The following is a 19,807-nucleotide window of genomic DNA, read 5'->3' on the forward strand; positions in this document are numbered from 1 at the left end:
TCCATGTTTAATTTCATGTGCTTTTTTTTCTTAGTGTTTTATTGTATCGTGGGGCCCCTGTGTTTTGTATGTGTAGGTGTTGAAGTCAAAGACTTACTTTCCAAAATGCAATATAGCCATTTGGAATACTGGTGCCAAATGTCTCGAGTTTTAAGACTCCAGAGATTAACTGCCAGTAGAAAAGCTGGCTCTCAAGCAAAATTCTTCCCAAAAAGTGAGGAAAAATGGCGTTATGGCCTTTGGAAGGAAAAGTCTTTGAATTGATGTTGAAATTAAGTTGAGAATGGATGTAGACTCACAAAACCGTTTTCTTTTTCTCTTTGCAGTTTTTTTTCTTCCCTTTCTCTTGTTGCAGGTACTGACGACGGCCGGGACGGGATGTTCTCTACTACTGAGGTGCTGTTGGCGGTTCCGAGTTGAGTTCGTTCCATGTTTAATTTCATGTGCTTTTTTTTCTTAGTGTTTTATTGTATCGTGGGGCCCCTGTGTTTTGTATGTGTAGGTGTTGAAGTCAAAGACTTACTTTCCAAAATGCAATATAGCCATTTGGAATACTGGTGCCAAATGTCTCGAGTTTTAAGACTCCAGAGATTAACTGCCAGTAGAAAAGCTGGCTCTCAAGCAAAATTCTTCCCAAAAAGTGAGGAAAATGGCGTTATGGCCTTTGGAAGGAAAAGTCTTTGAATTGATGTTGAAATTAAGTTGAGAATGGATGTAGACTAACAAACACCGTTTTCTTTTTCTCTTTGCAGTTTTTTTTTCTTCCCTTTCTCTTGTTGCAGGTACTGACGACGGCCGGGACGGGATGTTCTCTACTGAGGGTGCTGTTGGCGGTTTCCGAGTTGAGTTCGTTCCATGTTTAATTTCATGTGCTTTTTTTTTTCTTAGTGTTTTATTGTATCGTGGGGCCCCTGTGTTTTGTATGTGTAGGTGTTGAAGTCAAAGACTTACTTTCCAAAATGCAATATAGCCATTTGGATACTGGTGCCAAATGTCTCGAGTTTTAAGACTCCAGAGATTAACTGCCAGTAGAAAAGCTGGCTCTCAAGCAAAATTCTTGCCAAAAAGTGAGGAAAATGGCGTTATGGCCTTTGGAAGGAAAAGTCTTTGAATTGATGTTGAAATTAAGTTGAGAATGGATGTAGACTAACAAACACCGTTTTCTTTTTCTCTTTGCAGTTTTTTTTCTTCCCTTTCTCTTGTTGCAGGTACTGACGACGGCCGGGACGGGATGTTCTCTACTGAGGGTGCTGTTGGCGGTTTCCGAGTTGAGTTCGTTCCATGTTTAATTTCATGTGCTTTTTTTTTCTTAGTGTTTTATTGTATCGTGGGGCCCCTGTGTTTTGTATGTGTAGGTGTTGAAGTCAAAGACTTACTTTCCAAAATGCAATATAGCCATTTGGAATACTGGTGCCAAATGTCTCGAGTTTTAAGACTCCAGAGATTAACTGCCAGTAGAAAAGCTGGCTCTCAAGCAAAATTCTTCCCAAAAGTGTGGGAAAATGGCGTTATGGCCTTTGGAAGGAAAAGTCTTTGAATTGATGTTGAAATTAAGTTGAGAATGGATGTAGACTAACAAACACCGTTTTCTTTTTCTCTTTGCAGTTTTTTTTTCTTCCCTTTCTCTTGTTGCAGGTACTGACGACGGCCGGGACGGATGTTCTCTACTGAGGGTGCTGTTGGCGGTTTCCGAGTTGAGTTCGTTCCATGTTTAATTTCATGTGCTTTTTTTTTCCTAGTGTTTTTGTATCGTGGGGCCCCTGTGTTTTGTATGTGTAGGTGTTGAAGTCAAAGACTTACTTTCCAAAATGCAATATAGCCATTTGGAATACTGGTGCCAAATGTCTCGAGTTTTAAGACTCCAGAGATTAACTGCCAGTAGAAAAGCTGGCTCTCAAGCAAAATTCTTCCCAAAAAGTGAGGAAAAATGGCGTTATGGCCTTTGGAAGGAAAAGTCTTTGAATTGATGTTGAAATTAAGTTGAGAATGGATGTAGACTAACAAACACCGTTTTCTTTTTCTCTTTGCAGTTTTTTTTCTTCCCTTTCTCTTGTTGCAGGTACTGACGACGGCCGGGACGGGATGTTCTCTACTGAGGGTGCTGTTGGCGGTTTCCGAGTTGAGTTCGTTCCATGTTTAATTTCATGTGCTTTTTTTTTTCTTAGTGTTTTATTGTATCGTGGGGCCCCTGTGTTTTGTATGTGTAGGTGTTGAAGTCAAAGACTTACTTTCCAAAATGCAATATAGCCATTTGGAATACTGGTGCCAAATGTCTCGAGTTTAAGACTCCAGAGATTAACTGCCAGTAGAAAAGCTGGCTCTCAAGCAAAATTCTTGCCAAAAAGTGAGGAAAAATGGCGTTATGGCCTTTGGAAGGAAAAGTCTTTGAATTGATGTTGAAATTAAGTTGAGAATGGATGTAGACTAACAAACACCGTTTTCTTTTTCTCTTTGCAGTTTTTTTTCCTCCCTTTCTCTTGTTGCAGGTACTGACGACGGCCGGGACGGGATGTTCTCTACTGAGGGTGCTGTTGGCGGTTTCCGAGTTGAGTTCGTTCCATGTTTAATTTCATGTGCTTTTTTTTCTTAGTGTTTTATTGTATCGTGGGGCCCCTGTGTTTTGTATGTGTAGGTGTTGAAGTCAAAGACTTACTTTCCAAAATGCAATATAGCCATTTGGAATACTGGTGCCAAATGTCTCGAGTTTTAAGACTCCAGAGATTAACTGCCAGTAGAAAAGCTGGCTCTCAAGCAAAATTCTTCCCAAAAAGTGAGGAAAAATGGCGTTATGGCCTTTGGAAGGAAAAGTCTTTGAATTGATGTTGAAATTAAGTTGAGAATGGATGTAGACTAACAAACACCGTTTTCTTTTTCTCTTTGCAGTTTTTTTTCTTCCCTTTCTCTTGTTGCAGGTACTGACGACGGCCGGGACGGGATGTTCTCTACTGAGGGTGCTGTTGGCGGTTTCCGAGTTGAGTTCGTTCCATGTTTAATTTCATGTGCTTTTTTTTTCTTAGTGTTTTATTGTATCGTGGGGCCCCTGTGTTTTGTATGTGTAGGTGTTGAAGTCAAAGACTTACTTTCCAAAATGCAATATAGCCATTTGGAATACTGGTGCCAATGTCTCGAGTTTTAAGACTCCAGAGATTAACTGCCAGTAGAAAAGCTGGCTCTCAAGCAAAATTCTTGCCAAAAAGTGAGGAAAAATGGCGTTATGGCCTTTGGAAGGAAAAGTCTTTGAATTGATGTTGAAATTAAGTTGAGAATGGATGTAGACTAACAACACCGTTTTCTTTTTCTCTTTGCAGTTTTTTTCTTCCCTTTCTCTTGTTGCAGGTACTGACGACGGCCGGGACGGGATGTTCTCTACTGAGGGTGCTGTTGGCGGTTTCCGAGTTGAGTTCGTTCCATGTTTAATTTCATGTGCTTTTTTTTTCTTAGTGTTTTATTGTATCGTGGGGCCCCTGTGTTTTGTATGTGTAGGTGTTGAAGTCAAAGACTTACTTTCCAAAATGCAATATAGCCATTTGGAATACTGGTGCCAAATGTCTCGAGTTTTAAGACTCCAGAGATTAACTGCCAGTAGAAAAGCTGGCTCTCAAGCAAAATTCTTCCAAAAAGTGAGGAAAAATGGCGTTATGGCCTTTGGAAGGAAAAGTCTTTGAATTGATGTTGAAATTAAGTTGAGAATGGATGTAGACTACAAACACCGTTTTCTTTTTCTCTTTGCAGTTTTTTTTCTTCCCTTTCTCTTGTTGCAGGTACTGACGACGGCCGGGACGGGATGTTCTCTACTGAGGGTGCTGTTGGCGGTTTCCGAGTTGAGTTCGTTCCATGTTTAATTTCATGTGCTTTTTTTTTCTTAGTGTTTTTTTTATTGTATCGTGGGGCCCCTGTGTTTTGTATGTGTAGGTGTTGAAGTCAAAGACTTACTTTCCAAAATGCAATATAGCCATTTGGAATACTGGTGCCAAATGTCTCGAGTTTTAAGACTCCAGAGATTAACTGCCAGTAGAAAAGCTGGCTCTCAAGCAAAATTCTTCCCAAAAAGTGAGGAAAAATGGCGTTATGGCCTTTGGAAGGAAAAGTCTTTGAATTGATGTTGAAATTAAGTTGAGAATGGATGTAGACTAACAAACACCGTTTTCTTTTTCTCTTTTGCAGTTTTTTTTCTTCCCTTTCTCTTGTTGCAGGTACTGACGACGGCCGGGACGGGATGTTCTCTACTGAGGGTGCTGTTGGCGGTTTCCGAGTTGAGTTCGTTCCATGTTTAATTTCATGTGCTTTTTTTTTTCTTAGTGTTTTTTGTATCGTGGGGCCCCTGTGTTTTGTATGTGTAGGTGTTGAAGTCAAAGACTTACTTTCCAAAATGCAATATAGCCATTTGGAATACTGGTGCCAAATGTCTCGAGTTTTAAGACTCCAGAGATTAACTGCCAGTAGAAAAGCTGGCTCTCAAGCAAAATTCTTCCCAAAAAGTGAGGAAAAATGGCGTTATGGCCTTTGGAAGGAAAAGTCTTTGAATTGATGTTGAAATTAAGTTGAGAATGGATGTAGACTAACAAACACCGTTTTCTTTTTCTCTTTGCAGTTTTTTTTCTTCCCTTTCTCTTGTTGCAGGTACTGACGACGGCCGGCCGGGACGGGATGTTCTCTACTGAGGGTGCTGTTGGCGGTTTCCGAGTTGAGTTCGTTCCATGTTTAATTTCATGTGTTTTTTTTTTCTTAGTGTTTTATTGTATCGTGGGGCCCCTGTGTTTTGTATGTGTAGGTGTTGAAGTCAAAGACTTACTTTCCAAAATGCAATATAGCCATTTGGAATACTGGTGCCAAATGTCTCGAGTTTTAAGACTCCAGAGATTAACTGCCAGTAGAAAAGCTGGCTCTCAAGCAAATTCTTCCAAAAAGTGAGGAAAAATGGCGTTATGGCCTTTGGAAGGAAAAGTCTTTGAATTGATGTTGAAATTAAGTTGAGAATGGATGTAGACTAACAAACACCGTTTTCTTTTTCTCTTTGCAGTTTTTTTTCTTCCCTTTCTCTTGTTGCAGGTACTGACGACGGCCGGGACGGGATGTTCTCTACTGAGGGTGCTGTTGGCGGTTTCCGAGTTGAGTTCGTTCCATGTTTAATTTCATGTGCTTTTTTTTTCTTAGTGTTTTTTTGTATCGTGGGGCCCCTGTGTTTTGTATGTGTAGGTGTTGAAGTCAAAGACTTACTTTCCAAAATGCAATATAGCCATTTGGAATACTGGTGCCAAATGTCTCGAGTTTTAAGACTCCAGAGATTAACTGCCAGTAGAAAAGCTGGCTCTCAAGCAAAATTCTCCCAAAAAGTGAGGAAAAATGGCGTTATGGCCTTTGGAAGGAAAAGTCTTTGAATTGATGTTGAAATTAAGTTGAGAATGGATGTAGACTAACAAACACCGTTTTCTTTTTCTCTTTGCAGTTTTTTTTCTTCCCTTTCTCTTGTTGCAGGTACTGACGACGGCCGGGACGGGATGTTCTCTACTGAGGGTGCTGTTGGCGGTTTCCGAGTTGAGTTCGTTCCATGTTTAATTTCATGTGCTTTTTTTTTCTTAGTGTTTTATTGTATCGTGGGGCCCCTGTGTTTTGTATGTGTAGGTGTTGAAGTCAAAGACTTACTTTCCAAAATGCAATATAGCCATTTGGAATACTGGTGCCAAATGTCTCGAGTTTTAAGACTCCAGAGATTAACTGCCAGTAGAAAAGCTGGCTCTCAAGCAAAATTCTTCCCAAAAAGTGAGGAAAAATGGCGTTATGGCCTTTGGAAGGAAAAGTCTTTGAATTGATGTTGAAATTAAGTTGAGAATGATGTAGACTAACAAACACCGTTTTCTTTTTCTCTTTGCAGTTTTTTTTCTTCCCTTTCTCTTGTTGCAGGTACTGACGACGGCCGGGACGGGATGTTCTCTACTGAGGGTGCTGTTGGCGGTTTCCGAGTTGAGTTCGTTCCATGTTTAATTTCATGTGCTTTTTTTTTCTTAGTGTTTTATTGTATCGTGGGGCCCCTGTGTTTTGTATGTGTAGGTGTTGAAGTCAAAGACTTACTTTCCAAAATGCAATATAGCCATTTGGAATACTGGTGCCAAATGTCTCGAGTTTTAAGACTCCAGAGATTAACTGCCAGTAGAAAAGCTGGCTCTCAAGCAAAATTCTTCCCAAAAAGTGAGGAAAAATGGCGTTATGGCCTTTGGAAGGAAAGTCTTTGAATTGATGTTGAAATTAAGTTGAGAATGGATGTAGACTAACAAACACCGTTTTCTTTTTCTCTTTGCAGTTTTTTTTCTTCCCTTTCTCTTGTTGCAGGTACTGACGACGGCCGGGACGGGATGTTCTCTACTGAGGGTGCTGTTGGCGGTTTCCGAGTTGAGTTCGTTCCATGTTTAATTTCATGTGCTTTTTTTTTCTTAGTGTTTTATTGTATCGTGGGGCCCCTGTGTTTTGTATGTGTAGGTGTTGAAGTCAAAGACTTACTTTCCAAAATGCAATATAGCCATTTGGAATACTGGTGCCAAATGTCTCGAGTTTTAAGACTCCAGAGATTAACTGCCAGTAGAAAAGCTGGCTCTCAAGCAAAATTCTTCCCAAAAAGTGAGGAAAAATGGCGTTATGGCCTTTGGAAGGAAAAGTCTTTGAATTGATGTTGAAATTAAGTTGAGAATGGATGTAGACTAACAAACACCGTTTTCTTTTTCTCTTTGCAGTTTTTTTTCTTCCCTTTCTCTTGTTGCAGGTACTGACGACGGCCGGGACGGGATGTTCTCTACTGAGGGTGCTGTTGGCGGTTTCCGAGTTGAGTTCGTTCCATGTTTAATTTCATGTGTTTTTTTTTCTTAGTGTTTTATTGTATCGTGGGCCCCTGTGTTTTGTATGTGTAGGTGTTGAAGTCAAAGACTTACTTTCCAAAATGCAATATAGCCATTTGGAATACTGGTGCCAAATGTCTCGAGTTTTAAGACTCCAGAGATTAACTGCCAGTAGAAAAGCTGGCTCTCAAGCAAAATTCTTCCCAAAAAGTGAGGAAAAATGGCGTTATGGCCTTTGGAAGGAAAAGTCTTTGAATTGATGTTGAAATTAAGTTGAGAATGGATGTAGACTAACAAACACCGTTTTCTTTTTCTCTTTGCAGTTTTTTTTCTTCCCTTTCTCTTGTTGCAGGTACTGACGACGGCCGGGACGGGATGTTCTCTACTGAGGGTGCTGTTGGCGGTTTCCGAGTTGAGTTCGTTCCATGTTTAATTTCATGTGCTTTTTTTTTCTTAGTGTTTTATTGTATCGTGGGGCCCCTGTGTTTTGTATGTGTAGGTGTTGAAGTCAAAGACTTACTTTCCAAAATGCAATATAGCCATTTGGAATACTGGTGCCAAATGTCTCGAGTTTTAAGACTCCAGAGATTAACTGCCAGTAGAAAAGCTGGCTCTCAAGCAAAATTCTTCCCAAAAAGTGAGGAAAAATGGCGTTATGGCCTTTGGAAGGAAAAGTCTTTGAATTGATGTTGAAATTAAGTTGAGAATGGATGTAGACTAACAAACACCGTTTTCTTTTTCTCTTTGCAGTTTTTTTTCTTCCCTTTCTCTTGTTGCAGGTACTGACGACGGCCGGGACGGGATGTTCTCTACTGAGGGTGCTGTTGGCGGTTTCCGAGTTGAGTTCGTTCCATGTTTAATTTCATGTGCTTTTTTTTTCTTAGTGTTTTATTGTATCGTGGGGCCCCTGTGTTTTGTATGTGTAGGTGTTGAAGTCAAAGACTTACTTTCCAAAATGCAATATAGCCATTTGGAATACTGGTGCCAAATGTCTCGAGTTTTAAGACTCCAGAGATTAACTGCCAGTAGAAAAGCTGGCTCTCAAGCAAAATTCTTCCCAAAAAGTGAGGAAAAATGGCGTTATGGCCTTTGGAAGGAAAAGTCTTTGAATTGATGTTGAAATTAAGTTGAGAATGGATGTAGACTAACAAACACCGTTTTCTTTTTCTCTTTGCAGTTTTTTTTCTTCCCTTTCTCTTGTTGCAGGTACTGACGACGGCCGGGACGGGATGTTCTCTACTGAGGGTGCTGTTGGCGGTTTCCGAGTTGAGTTCGTTCCATGTTTAATTTCATGTGCTTTTTTTTCTTAGTGTTTTATTGTATCGTGGGGCCCTGTGTTTTGTATGTGTAGGTGTTGAAGTCAAAGACTTACTTTCCAAAATGCAATATAGCCATTTGGAATACTGGTGCCAAATGTCTCGAGTTTTAAGACTCCAGAGATTAACTGCCAGTAGAAAAGCTGGCTCTCAAGCAAAATTCTTCCCAAAAAGTGAGGAAAAATGGCGTTATGGCCTTTGGAAGGAAAAGTCTTTGAATTGATGTTGAAATTAAGTTGAGAATGGATGTAGACTAACAAACACCGTTTTCTTTTTCTCTTTGCAGTTTTTTTTCTTCCCTTTCTCTTGTTGCAGGTACTGACGACGGCCGGGACGGGATGTTCTCTACTGAGGGTGCTGTTGGCGGTTTCCGAGTTGAGTTCGTTCCATGTTTAATTTCATGTGCTTTTTTTTCTTAGTGTTTTATTGTATCGTGGGGCCCCTGTGTTTTGTATGTGTAGGTGTTGAAGTCAAAGACTTACTTTCCAAAATGCAATATAGCCATTTGGAATACTGGTGCCAAATGTCTCGAGTTTTAAGACTCCAGAGATTAACTGCCAGTAGAAAAGCTGGCTCTCAAGCAAAATTCTTCCCAAAAAGTGAGGAAAAATGGCGTTATGGCCTTTGGAAGGAAAAGTCTTTGAATTGATGTTGAAATTAAGTTGAGAATGGATGTAGACTAACAAACACCGTTTTCTTTTTCTCTTTGCAGTTTTTTTTCTTCCCTTTCTCTTGTTGCAGGTACTGACGACGGCCGGGACGGGATGTTCTCTACTGAGGGTGCTGTTGGCGGTTTCCGAGTTGAGTTCGTTCCATGTTTAATTTCATGTGCTTTTTTTTCTTAGTGTTTTATTGTATCGTGGGGCCCTGTGTTTTGTATGTGTAGGTGTTGAAGTCAAAGACTTACTTTCCAAAATGCAATATAGCCATTTGGAATACTGGTGCCAAATGTCTCGAGTTTTAAGACTCCAGAGATTAACTGCCAGTAGAAAAGCTGGCTCTCAAGCAAAATTCTTCCCAAAAAGTGAGGAAAAATGGCGTTATGGCCTTTGGAAGGAAAAGTCTTTGAATTGATGTTGAAATTAAGTTGAGAATGGATGTAGACTAACAAACACCGTTTTCTTTTTCTCTTTGCAGTTTTTTTTCTTCCCTTTCTCTTGTTGCAGGTACTGACGACGGCCGGGACGGGATGTTCTCTACTGAGGGTGCTGTTGGCGGTTTCCGAGTTGAGTTCGTTCCATGTTTAATTTCATGTGTTTTTTTTTCTTAGTGTTTTATTGTATCGTGGGGCCCCTGTGTTTTGTATGTGTAGGTGTTGAAGTCAAAGACTTACTTTCCAAAATGCAATATAGCCATTTGGAATACTGGTGCCAAATGTCTCGAGTTTTAAGACTCCAGAGATTAACTGCCAGTAGAAAAGCTGGCTCTCAAGCAAAATTCTTCCCAAAAAGTGAGGAAAAATGGCGTTATGGCCTTTGGAAGGAAAAGTCTTTGAATTGATGTTGAAATTAAGTTGAGAATGGATGTAGACTAACAAACACCGTTTTCTTTTTCTCTTTGCAGTTTTTTTTCTTCCCTTTCTCTTGTTGCAGGTACTGACGACGGCCGGGACGGGATGTTCTCTACTGAGGGTGCTGTTGGCGGTTTCCGAGTTGAGTTCGTTCCATGTTTAATTTCATGTGCTTTTTTTTTCTTAGTGTTTTATTGTATCGTGGGGCCCCTGTGTTTTGTATGTGTAGGTGTTGAAGTCAAAGACTTACTTTCCAAAATGCAATATAGCCATTTGGAATACTGGTGCCAAATGTCTCGAGTTTTAAGACTCCAGAGATTAACTGCCAGTAGAAAAGCTGGCTCTCAAGCAAAATTCTTCCCAAAAAGTGAGGAAAAATGGCGTTATGGCCTTTGGAAGGAAAAGTCTTTGAATTGATGTTGAAATTAAGTTGAGAATGGATGTAGACTAACAAACACCGTTTTCTTTTTCTCTTTGCAGTTTTTTTTCTTCCCTTTCTCTTGTTGCAGGTACTGACGACGGCCGGGACGGGATGTTCTCTACTGAGGGTGCTGTTGGCGGTTTCCGAGTTGAGTTCGTTCCATGTTTAATTTCATGTGCTTTTTTTTCTTAGTGTTTTATTGTATCGTGGGGCCCCTGTGTTTTGTATGTGTAGGTGTTGAAGTCAAAGACTTACTTTCCAAAATGCAATATAGCCATTTGGAATACTGGTGCCAAATGTCTCGAGTTTTAAGACTCCAGAGATTAACTGCCAGTAGAAAAGCTGGCTCTCAAGCAAAATTCTTCCCAAAAAGTGAGGAAAAATGGCGTTATGGCCTTTGGAAGGAAAAGTCTTTGAATTGATGTTGAAATTAAGTTGAGAATGGATGTAGACTAACAAACACCGTTTTCTTTTCTCTTTGCAGTTTTTTTTCTTCCCTTTCTCTTGTTGCAGGTACTGACGACGGCCGGGACGGGATGTTCTCTACTGAGGGTGCTGTTGGCGGTTTCCGAGTTGAGTTCGTTCCATGTTTAATTTCATGTGCTTTTTTTTCTTAGTGTTTTATTGTATCGTGGGGCCCCTGTGTTTTGTATGTGTAGGTGTTGAAGTCAAAGACTTACTTTCCAAAATGCAATATAGCCATTTGGAATACTGGTGCCAAATGTCTCGAGTTTTAAGACTCCAGAGATTAACTGCCAGTAGAAAAGCTGGCTCTCAAGCAAAATTCTTGCCAAAAAGTGAGGAAAAATGGCGTTATGGCCTTTGGAAGGAAAAGTCTTTGAATTGATGTTGAAATTAAGTTGAGAATGGATGTAGACTAACAAACACCGTTTTCTTTTTCTCTTTGCAGTTTTTTTTCTTCCCTTTCTCTTGTTGCAGGTACTGACGACGGCCGGGACGGGATGTTCTCTACTGAGGGTGCTGTTGGCGGTTTCCGAGTTGAGTTCGTTCCATGTTTAATTTCATGTGTTTTTTTTTCTTAGTGTTTTATTGTATCGTGGGGCCCCTGTGTTTTGTATGTGTAGGTGTTGAAGTCAAAGACTTACTTTCCAAAATGCAATATAGCCATTTGGAATACTGGTGCCAAATGTCTCGAGTTTTAAGACTCCAGAGATTAACTGCCAGTAGAAAAGCTGGCTCTCAAGCAAAATTCTTCCCAAAAAGTGAGGAAAAATGGCGTTATGGCCTTTGGAAGGAAAAGTCTTTGAATTGATGTTGAAATTAAGTTGAGAATGGATGTAGACTAACAAACACCGTTTTCTTTTTCTCTTTGCAGTTTTTTTCTTCCCTTTCTCTTGTTGCAGGTACTGACGACGGCCGGGACGGGATGTTCTCTACTGAGGGTGCTGTTGGCGGTTTCCGAGTTGAGTTCGTTCCATGTTTAATTTCATGTGTTTTTTTTTCTTAGTGTTTTATTGTATCGTGGGGCCCCTGTGTTTTGTATGTGTAGGTGTTGAAGTCAAAGACTTACTTTCCAAAATGCAATATAGCCATTTGGAATACTGGTGCCAAATGTCTCGAGTTTTAAGACTCCAGAGATTAACTGCCAGTAGAAAAGCTGGCTCTCAAGCAAAATTCTTCCCAAAAAGTGAGGAAAAATGGCGTTATGGCCTTTGGAAGGAAAAGTCTTTGAATTGATGTTGAAATTAAGTTGAGAATGGATGTAGACTAACAAACACCGTTTTCTTTTTCTCTTTGCAGTTTTTTTTCTTCCCTTTCTCTTGTTGCAGGTACTGACGACGGCCGGGACGGGATGTTCTCTACTGAGGGTGCTGTTGGCGGTTTCCGAGTTGAGTTCGTTCCATGTTTAATTTCATGTGCTTTTTTTTTCTTAGTGTTTTATTGTATCGTGGGGCCCCTGTGTTTTGTATGTGTAGGTGTTGAAGTCAAAGACTTACTTTCCAAAATGCAATATAGCCATTTGGAATACTGGTGCCAAATGTCTCGAGTTTTAAGACTCCAGAGATTAACTGCCAGTAGAAAAGCTGGCTCTCAAGCAAAATTCTTCCCAAAAAGTGAGGAAAAATGGCGTTATGGCCTTTGGAAGGAAAAGTCTTTGAATTGATGTTGAAATTAAGTTGAGAATGGATGTAGACTAACAAACACCGTTTTCTTTTTCTCTTTGCAGTTTTTTTTCTTCCCTTTCTCTTGTTGCAGGTACTGACGACGGCCGGGACGGGATGTTCTCTACTGAGGGTGCTGTTGGCGGTTTCCGAGTTGAGTTCGTTCCATGTTTAATTTCATGTGCTTTTTTTTTCTTAGTGTTTTATTGTATCGTGGGGCCCCTGTGTTTTGTATGTGTAGGTGTTGAAGTCAAAGACTTACTTTCCAAAATGCAATATAGCCATTTGGAATACTGGTGCCAAATGTCTCGAGTTTTAAGACTCCAGAGATTAACTGCCAGTAGAAAAGCTGGCTCTCAAGCAAAATTCTTCCCAAAAAGTGAGGAAAAATGGCGTTATGGCCTTTGGAAGGAAAAGTCTTTGAATTGATGTTGAAATTAAGTTGAGAATGGATGTAGACTAACAAACACCGTTTTCTTTTTCTCTTTGCAGTTTTTTTTCTTCCCTTTCTCTTGTTGCAGGTACTGACGACGGCCGGGACGGGATGTTCTCTACTGAGGGTGCTGTTGGCGGTTTCCGAGTTGAGTTCGTTCCATGTTTAATTTCATGTGCTTTTTTTTTCTTAGTGTTTTATTGTATCGTGGGGCCCCTGTGTTTTGTATGTGTAGGTGTTGAAGTCAAAGACTTACTTTCCAAAATGCAATATAGCCATTTGGAATACTGGTGCCAAATGTCTCGAGTTTTAAGACTCCAGAGATTAACTGCCAGTAGAAAAGCTGGCTCTCAAGCAAAATTCTTCCCAAAAAGTGAGGAAAAATGGCTATATGGCCTTTGGAAGGAAAAGTCTTTGAATTGATGTTGAAATTAAGTTGAGAATGGATGTAGACTAACAAACACCGTTTTCTTTTCTCTTTGCAGTTTTTTTTCTTCCCTTTCTCTTGTTGCAGGTACTGACGACGGCCGGGACGGGATGTTCTCTACTGAGGGTGCTGTTGGCGGTTTCCGAGTTGAGTTCGTTCCATGTTTAATTTCATGTGCTTTTTTTTTCTTAGTGTTTTATTGTATCGTGGGGCCCCTGTGTTTTGTATGTGTAGGTGTTGAAGTCAAAGACTTACTTTCCAAAATGCAATATAGCCATTTGGAATACTGGTGCCAAATGTCTCGAGTTTTAAGACTCCAGAGATTAACTGCCAGTAGAAAAGCTGGCTCTCAAGCAAAATTCTTCCCAAAAAGTGAGGAAAAATGGCGTTATGGCCTTTGGAAGGAAAAGTCTTTGAATTGATGTTGAAATTAAGTTGAGAATGGATGTAGACTAACAAACACCGTTTTCTTTTTCTCTTTGCAGTTTTTTTTCTTCCCTTTCTCTTGTTGCAGGTACTGACGACGGCCGGGACGGGATGTTCTCTACTGAGGGTGCTGTTGGCGGTTTCCGAGTTGAGTTCGTTCCATGTTTAATTTCATGTGTTTTTTTTTCTTAGTGTTTTATTGTATCGTGGGGCCCCTGTGTTTTGTATGTGTAGGTGTTGAAGTCAAAGACTTACTTTCCAAAATGCAATATAGCCATTTGGAATACTGGTGCCAAATGTCTCGAGTTTTAAGACTCCAGAGATTAACTGCCAGTAGAAAAGCTGGCTCTCAAGCAAAATTCTTCCCAAAAAGTGAGGAAAAATGGCGTTATGGCCTTTGGAAGGAAAAGTCTTTGAATTGATGTTGAAATTAAGTTGAGAATGGATGTAGACTAACAAACACCGTTTTCTTTTTCTCTTTGCAGTTTTTTTTCTTCCCTTTCTCTTGTTGCAGGTACTGACGACGGCCGGGACGGGATGTTCTCTACTGAGGGTGCTGTTGGCGGTTTCCGAGTTGAGTTCGTTCCATGTTTAATTTCATGTGCTTTTTTTTTCTTAGTGTTTTATTGTATCGTGGGGCCCCTGTGTTTTGTATGTGTAGGTGTTGAAGTCAAAGACTTACTTTCCAAAATGCAATATAGCCATTTGGAATACTGGTGCCAAATGTCTCGAGTTTTAAGACTCCAGAGATTAACTGCCAGTAGAAAAGCTGGCTCTCAAGCAAAATTCTTCCCAAAAAGTGAGGAAAAATGGCGTTATGGCCTTTGGAAGGAAAAGTCTTTGAATTGATGTTGAAATTAAGTTGAGAATGGATGTAGACTAACAAACACCGTTTTCTTTTTCTCTTTGCAGTTTTTTTTCTTCCCTTTCTCTTGTTGCAGGTACTGACGACGGCCGGGACGGGATGTTCTCTACTGAGGGTGCTGTTGGCGGTTTCCGAGTTGAGTTCGTTCCATGTTTAATTTCATGTGCTTTTTTTTCTTAGTGTTTTATTGTATCGTGGGGCCCCTGTGTTTTGTATGTGTAGGTGTTGAAGTCAAAGACTTACTTTCCAAAATGCAATATAGCCATTTGGAATACTGGTGCCAAATGTCTCGAGTTTTAAGACTCCAGAGATTAACTGCCAGTAGAAAAGCTGGCTCTCAAGCAAAATTCTTCCCAAAAAGTGAGGAAAAATGGCGTTATGGCCTTTGGAAGGAAAAGTCTTTGAATTGATGTTGAAATTAAGTTGAGAATGGATGTAGACTAACAAACACCGTTTTCTTTTTCTCTTTGCAGTTTTTTTTCTTCCCTTTCTCTTGTTGCAGGTACTGACGACGGCCGGGACGGGATGTTCTCTACTGAGGGTGCTGTTGGCGGTTTCCGAGTTGAGTTCGTTCCATGTTTAATTTCATGTGTTTTTTTTTCTTAGTGTTTTATTGTATCGTGGGGCCCCTGTGTTTTGTATGTGTAGGTGTTGAAGTCAAAGACTTACTTTCCAAAATGCAATATAGCCATTTGGAATACTGGTGCCAAATGTCTCGAGTTTTAAGACTCCAGAGATTAACTGCCAGTAGAAAAGCTGGCTCTCAAGCAAAATTCTTCCCAAAAAGTGAGGAAAAATGGCGTTATGGCCTTTGGAAGGAAAAGTCTTTGAATTGATGTTGAAATTAAGTTGAGAATGGATGTAGACTAACAAACACCGTTTTCTTTTTCTCTTTGCAGTTTTTTTTCTTCCCTTTCTCTTGTTGCAGGTACTGACGACGGCCGGGACGGGATGTTCTCTACTGAGGGTGCTGTTGGCGGTTTCCGAGTTGAGTTTGTTCCATGTTTAATTTCATGTGTTTTTTTTTTCTTAGTGTTTTATTGTATCGTGGGGCCCCTGTGTTTTGTATGTGTAGGTGTTGAAGTCAAAGACTTACTTTCCAAAATGCAATATAGCCATTTGGAATACTGGTGCCAAATGTCTCGAGTTTTAAGACTCCAGAGATTAACTGCCAGTAGAAAAGCTGGCTCTCAAGCAAAATTCTTCCCAAAAAGTGAGGAAAAATGGCGTTATGGCCTTTGGAAGGAAAAGTCTTTGAATTGATGTTGAAATTAAGTTGAGAATGGATGTAGACTAACAAACACCGTTTTCTTTTTCTCTTTGCAGTTTTTTTTCTTCCCTTTCTCTTGTTGCAGGTACTGACGACGGCCGGGACGGGATGTTCTCTACTGAGGGTGCTGTTGGCGGTTTCCGAGTTGAGTTCGTTCCATGTTTAATTTCATGTGTTTTTTTTTTCTTAGTGTTTTATTGTATCGTGGGGCCCCTGTGTTTTGTATGTGTAGGTGTTGAAGTCAAAGACTTACTTTCCAAAATGCAATATAGCCATTTGGAATACTGGTGCCAAATGTCTCGAGTTTTAAGACTCCAGAGATTAACTGCCAGTAGAAAAGCTGGCTCTCAAGCAAAATTCTTCCCAAAAAGTGAGGAAAAATGGCGTTATGGCCTTTGGAAGGAAAAGTCTTTGAATTGATGTTGAAATTAAGTTGAGAATGGATGTAGACTCACAAACACCGTTTTCTTTTTCTCTTTGCAGTTTTTTTTCTTCCCTTTCTCTTGTTGCAGGTACTGACGACGGCCGGGACGGGATGTTCTCTACTGAGGGTGCTGTTGGCGGTTTCCGAGTTGAGTTCGTTCCATGTTTAATTTCATGTGTTTTTTTTTCTTAGTGTTTTATTGTATCGTGGGGCCCCTGTGTTTTGTATGTGTAGGTGTTGAAGTCAAAGACTTACTTTCCAAAATGCAATATAGCCATTTGGAATACTGGTGCCAAATGTCTCGAGTTTTAAGACTCCAGAGATTAACTGCCAGTAGAAAAGCTGGCTCTCAAGCAAAATTCTTCCCAAAAAGTGAGGAAAAATGGCGTTATGGCCTTTGGAAGGAAAAGTCTTTGAATTGATGTTGAAATTAAGTTGAGAATGGATGTAGACTCACAAACACCGTTTTCTTTTTCTCTTTGCAGTTTTTTTTCTTCCCTTTCTCTTGTTGCAGGTACTGACGACGGCCGGGACGGGATGTTCTCTACTGAGGGTGCTGTTGGCGGTTTCCGAGTTGAGTTTGTTCCATGTTTAATTTCATGTGTTTTTTTTTCTTAGTGTTTTATTGTATCGTGGGGCCCCTGTGTTTTGTATGTGTAGGTGTTGAAGTCAAAGACTTACTTTCCAAAATGCAATATAGCCATTTGGAATACTGGTGCCAAATGTCTCGAGTTTTAAGACTCCAGAGATTAACTGCCAGTAGAAAAGCTGGCTCTCAAGCAAAATTCTTCCCAAAAAGTGAGGAAAAATGGCGTTATGGCCTTTGGAAGGAAAAGTCTTTGAATTGATGTTGAAATTAAGTTGAGAATGGATGTAGACTCACAAACACCGTTTTCTTTTTCTCTTTGCAGTTTTTTTTCTTCCCTTTCTCTTGTTGCAGGTACTGACGACGGCCGGGACGGGATGTTCTCTACTGAGGGTGCTGTTGGCGGTTTCCGAGTTGAGTTCGTTCCATGTTTAATTTCATGTGTTTTTTTTTCTTAGTGTTTTATTGTATCGTGGGGCCCCTGTGTTTTGTATGTGTAGGTGTTGAAGTCAAAGACTTACTTTCCAAAATGCAATATAGCCATTTGGAATACTGGTGCCAAATGTCTCGAGTTTTAAGACTCCAGAGATTAACTGCCAGTAGAAAAGCTGGCTCTCAAGCAAAATTCTTCCCAAAAAGTGAGGAAAAATGGCGTTATGGCCTTTGGAAGGAAAAGTCTTTGAATTGATGTTGAAATTAAGTTGAGACTGGATGTAGACTACAAACACCGTTTTCTTTTTCTCTTTGCAGTTTTTTTTCTTCCCTTTCTCTTGTTGCAGGTACTGACGACGGCTGGGACGGCATGTTCTCTACTGAGGGTGCTGTTGGCGGTTTCCGAGTTGAGTTTGTTCCATGTTTAATTTCATGTGTTTTTTTTTCTGAGTGTTTTATTGTATCGTGGGGCCCCTGTGTTTTGTATGTGTAGGTGTTGAAGTCAAAGACTTACTTTCCAAAATGCAATATAGCCATTTGGAATACTGGTGCCAAATGTCTCGAGTTTTAAGACTCCAGAGATTAACTGCCAGCAGAAAAGCTAGCTTTCAAGCAAATTTTTCCCAAAAAGTGACCAAAAATGGCGTTATGGACTTTGGAAGGAAAAGTCTTTGAATTGATGTTGAAATTAAGTTGAGACTGCATGCAGAATAACAAACATCGTTTTCTTTTTCTCTTTGGAGGTTTGAGACTCCAGAGAGTAACTGCCAACAGAAAAGCTGGCTCTCAAGCAAATTTCTTTGGTGTGATCCATGGACAGATATTTAAAACGATGGTTGTATTTTTAATTCCGTAACTTGAAAGGTACCTAGTTGATTTGAATAATTTTTAAATTAAAAGAAAGCTTATGATATTTCATATCCTAGATTTTGACAGTTCAACATGCAGAACTTCAATAAAACAATAGTCCTGATATTTGGGTTTCGTGCTTTTGACTCGCCAAGTATTTCGTTTCTTTACTTGCTGTGCCGTAAGGCCTGCTGTTATGGTTATTCACATTAATCTAGACAATCATGACAATGTGAATATCCTAAGATGTAATATTGTACTTGATTCTCTGACATGTCTGATGACCATTTAAAATGTAGAGTAGTTCATGTTCGATGACAGCCTGTATATATATTTTCTGTTCCTGATAGACTGTGTTTGGGGCCATTCAATGAGGAAGAATCAGGGCACTGTCGTATAGAACTCCTTTATAGCTCCTACAGGGAATTATTAAGGTAACAACAGCTTCTCTGTTACCTGTGCATGTAACATGTTTAGTACACCAAATTTCTCTACACGCTCACTTAAAGAATGCACGATGGATTGAAATCTTATTTGTAAAAGTAACATTTTTTTTTCATTCTCTTCGAGAAATTAATTTAAAATTGGTGATCTAAGGGTAGTTTGCTTCTAAACAGTATGCAAGATTGTGCTAATGGCACCATTTTACTATCATGCATTAAGATTCATCTGTTTAATACAATTAAAGGCTGGATTGTGTGCAAGTGTTCTTAAGTGTTTTATTTCTGACTTGGATACAAACTACTAACAGCCCGCATTTCAGGTCTTATTATATTGTGGCTCATGTTTAGAAATGATTTGCGTTAATTGACTACAAAAATAAGCAACATTATTTTATCTACTTCTCTGTCTCCATTTATACAGGTTTCTTTGGAAGAACACTAGCTACGCTAGGCATGTTGTATCAGCCTTTGGTCAACTGTACTGGAAGTTAATTAATGATTTTCATAAACATACATCCCACATGTTCTTTCATTTGACAGCCCTTTGAGTAATCACTTATTTGTTTTCCTGTTTTTGTTGTTAAAAATAACATCACATGTATAATGATAACTTGTGTTTTATGTATATGCTTTAAATTTGCTTGAAGAACTACTGCAATTTCTTTTCTAAACATAGTTAATCCTCTTTAAGCAATAATACATTTTGCATGTTTTCCTGTAATATGACTTTGTATTGTATTCCTTGATTTTGTTATGCTCTAAATTATCTCATCTGGCAGGCTCCATAAACATTATTATAACTGTGTCCATGAACATAAACGACCACTAAAATGATGCATACATCGGAGACGTAATCTTATCCCCATTTTATGTATAAAAACGCGCCAATACTGCTGGCACCGTCAATGAGCTGAAATTCTGGTGAAAAGGTATACATCAAATACAATTCTAAACTGACCTTTTAATTTTTAATTTTTAAAATGTTTTCGGGACAGATACAACAATGAAGCCAATGTGTTTATGATTTTTTTTGGTTTTTCTAGTCAAAGGATATATGTTGATATCAAATTCAACATTCTAAAAGAATTGATCATCCAGTTTTAATTTTTTTCACAGAAGATGAATAAAGTAGCATTTACCTGTACATCACCTCAAATACATGTGACTCAAATGTTTATTTTTATTGATGTATGGTGTTATAGGAGGCAATCAACACATGCGTCTGAACGTATAATCCATGGTTAACCGTTGATTGCAACCAGTGGTATTATCCATGGTATACCATTCAATTGAACCGATGGTATGATCTGTTGTATACCAACAGTTGGGTGGCACCATTTGTGTTATCAATTAGTGGTATACCATTGAAACCATTGCATGGTGTTATCAGTGAAATACCATTGATTTGAATTTTATCTATACCTATGCATACCGTTGATCTGAGTGGAACCAGTG

At 39.5% G+C, this 19,807-nt stretch overlaps 1 long non-coding RNA gene across 1 annotated transcript; it reads left to right on the forward strand.

The window, feature by feature from the left end:
* The first annotated feature begins 17,978 nt into the window (after positions 1-17,978).
* On the forward strand, positions 17,979-19,508 carry LOC119721754. Its single transcript, XR_005270297.1, has 2 exons — positions 17,979-18,343; positions 18,774-19,508. It is a non-coding gene; the product is annotated as an uncharacterized LOC119721754 (long non-coding RNA).
* The last annotated feature ends 299 nt before the right edge of the window (positions 19,509-19,807 follow it).

The sequence above is a fragment of the Patiria miniata genome, unplaced genomic scaffold, assembly GCF_015706575.1.
Source record: "Patiria miniata isolate m_02_andy unplaced genomic scaffold, ASM1570657v1 HiC_scaffold_14, whole genome shotgun sequence".
In the NCBI taxonomy this organism is placed as follows: domain Eukaryota; kingdom Metazoa; phylum Echinodermata; class Asteroidea; order Valvatida; family Asterinidae; genus Patiria; species Patiria miniata.